We start from the raw sequence: 3,598 nt of genomic DNA on the forward strand, positions 1-3,598 counted from the left end.
ATTGATTTCACGTAGGCCGGATTTGTCCTGTCTTTTTCTCAGATTATGCTAGTGAAAGTAGGTCATTCTTTGTTGGCTTATTTAATCGTTATCAGGCTCAGCTTTATTATATTGTAATACACTTATTGTAAAAACAAGTAAAACACTTTAATAAAACAAGAAGGTATGATTTAAATTTTTAACTACATTTTCAAGCACTATTTTGATGTTATAAGATATTCAGTTCTATTACTCATTGAAGACTGAATATTTTTGTACTTCAAAACTAATTGTAAGATAGATACTCTGCTTCTCTGATTATTACTCTTTAAGTTAAAAATCAGCACTTTAAGAACTTACCTAGCTGGTATTTTGAGTAATAACTTGTCATTTGTTCATTACTGTTTGATTGTCTCTTATGCCTTTTTCTGATATTCATATCAGTGGTCTCCCATTGTAGTCTTTTTCTTTTGTTTATTGTGTTTTGAATTTCAGAACTATCAGCAGAATTGGCATCGTTGTTTATAGCGCTGCTTGATGTTTTGCTGTTTAGTTGGTCATCCAGGCTTTCAGTCATTTTGGAAGGATTAGATCCTCTACATGTTTCCACATCTTTTGCTTGACTCTTTAATGCAGCTTGCCTAGCAGACTGGGACCTTAAAGTTGGATATTGTTTTTCCTCAATACTGTGCTGACTGTTCTTACTTTCAACAGCTTCAGGAGAATAAATGATAGTATTTAACTTAAAGGAGTTGTGCTGCTCAATATGGTTTATTTTTCTCAAAAATATTCGACAATCCTTAAAGGTTTTGGGTCTCCATGTACTTCGACACAGGTTACCTTGGTTCTGTTCTTTTATAGTATTTTCTTCACTACAATTTGCTCCACTTGTTTCTGCACACAATTTAAAAATATTTGCTAGACCAGGATGTGTGCTGAAGTCAGGCGATTCCGCTGTCTGTTGAAGAAATGCATCTCTGATTTCAGTTTCAGATGGCAAGATTCTACTGTGAGATTCTACCAAGTTTTTGGTGGGCTGGTTTTCTACATTTTTCTCCTGGACCATAGGTATTCTAGCACTCGTTTCCCCACTCACATTTTTGAAAAACTGGCTTTGGCAAAAGAATCTTAAGTTTTTCTTTTTAGATGTCCAGTCAACTGTTCCCTGGTTATACAGTTTTTTCACTTGTTGCCACCTATCACGCTGTAACTTCTTAAATTCAGTTCTTCTTAATCTGGCTAGTGTGAAATTACTTTTCATGTTCAGGACTGGAGACCTGACCATATTATGCAATATTTGTAGTTTCCCTGCTGGTTTTGAAGGAGAGGATAGTGCAAACTTTTTAAAGTGCTTTCTGAAAGGGCTAGTATTAAGATCAGATTGTTTTGTTCCCATCTTTATCCCTCTAGTACTAATTACTTCCAGAGGATTGCGAGCATTGGCTTTTCTTACGAGAGAGAGAGACTGTGTTTCTGTAGTTTGCATAAACCAGGTACAGAGTTCATTCATATTACACTTTTTCTGGAAAAGCATTTTTATAGGTGATGCTTCAAGTTCTACCAGACAGGTGTCTAAAGAGTCTGACACTTTAATGCTACAGTCTTGTTCAACATGATCCCTTTCTTCATATGTACATTTTTCAAACTCATTTCCCCCCACTCGCAACCAGGTATTGGTTATCTGTTCAAATCTATTATTTAGTTCTTCCAACAAGGAATCATTTGAAGTGGATGTAGCCCACCACCTGAGAGAAGGATTTGATGAAAAAATGGGATCTGATGAAACTTCATTAATGGGTCTGAATTCACCATCCTCAGAACCCTGTTTTGCATTCCCTGAATTTCTAGTTTCTGAGGTACCTTTGGATACTGTGCTCAGATTTGACTGCCTATGTTTTTCTTTTTGATCTTTAGCTTTTTTCAGATGGAGCTTATACGATTTACGGAGCAAGGCACTTCTACAACTAAATGCACTAGAAGACGCTAATGAATGTAAGAAAGGCATTGATGGTCTTCTGTCTCTAACAGAATGCCTCAAAGGAATTTTATGTTTTCTTGATACTGTTGCAATCACATTGTCTGAACCATCCTTCCTAGAGTCATTTTGTATCCTCTTCGTTTCATCCATCTTATTGCACTGTTGTTTATTTTTCTCCTCTGATATAGTTTTTTCTAACATGCTTTGTTGTTGTAAAGAAGGCAAGCAGCTGCTAATACTTACTTTTCTTTCCTGAGGTGAAACTCCATAAACAGTCACTGATATGCCAGAGATTTTTACTTTTGCTGGCCTACCAGGCTTTCTAATGGTGTTTAAAGGCTTCTGATTTGGTCGTATGATATTGCTGCAAGGGTGTGGTAATACTGGGCTATTCTTGATCGGTCTGATATACTCATACACAGACCCAAAGATCTCATTTTCAGCAGAAATCCGTGAGGATTTTACTATATCAACCAAACTGTTTTCAGTTTCTAAATTTTGCTTCAGTTCATTCGAGTCATTTGTAAAATTGGAATCAGCATGTTGAGTAGGCATAGCACGAATTATATTATTTCCTTCAGAAACATGCCTTTTAGTTCTTCTTGACCTTCCATAAACAACAGTCACAGTAATATTTTTGTTTTGATTAACTTCTTCCAGCACTGCTACATCAGATTTAGTATTTTTCCCAATACTGGTGGGTTTATTTCTATTATCAGTGCTTTCAGCTATATCTATTTTAGGCTTTGGAGGTCGTCCAATGGGTCTCTTAACCTGTTTTACAACTTGAGGACCTATTTTTTTAGGCCTGCCAGGTTTTCTTTTTAAAACAGAGGGATCATTGCCACTGCTTGCTTTTTCCACAGTTTCTTCAATTTGCTTACAGTTTTTTGTGTCAGTTTCACCTGCTGCACAGGAATTTGCAGTTGCCCCAGAATAATCACAATTTGATTCCTCTCTATTTAAACTTTCATTGCAATTACAACCACAATCTTCAACACAGATTTCAGGCTCAAGATCTCCTGTTTTGTGTTCTTCCTCTGATACTGCATTTGGGTGCTTCTCAAATAAACTAAGTTCAGTATTTGCTTTAGAAGGGGTACTGGCAGAAGTTAAAGTATATTTGACTCCTTCGCTACTATTAATCTCCGAGACAAACATAAGCTTAATAGGGCTAGAGTAACCTAGGAGAGATGTACTCTCTCCAGTTTCAGACCTTGTTTCTAAATCTCCATTAGTAGAAGTCAAGCTGCCTGAATCAAAGGGTAAAGATTTAAAAAGGTTGTCTTCACATCCTCCACCTACATCCTCTTTGCATTCTCCTGTTGCCATAAAAACTGTTTGGCTTTTATTGCTGCTTGGCACATGAGACTCTGGAAGGAAACTCTGTCCTGTACATTCTATTTCACTCATGGTAAAATGTAGACCTCTCCTAGCAGTTGGGTTCGTATCATACTCATAAGTATTGTCTTTCAAGTTTCTGGATATTTTATACGTTTCCAACAATGGACTTTTAGTCTTTTGGGCTAAGTTTATTGTATCTTCCAAGCGTTCCACAACAACCTGTAGATTTGTGTTCCTCACAATTTTATTTACATCACTATCACTAGTTCTTTCAGCTTGAAGATTTTTAATGACCTT

The sequence above is a fragment of the Alligator sinensis genome, unplaced genomic scaffold, assembly GCF_000455745.1.
Source record: "Alligator sinensis unplaced genomic scaffold, ASM45574v1 scaffold1771_1, whole genome shotgun sequence".
Taxonomy (NCBI): Eukaryota; Metazoa; Chordata; order Crocodylia; family Alligatoridae; genus Alligator; species Alligator sinensis.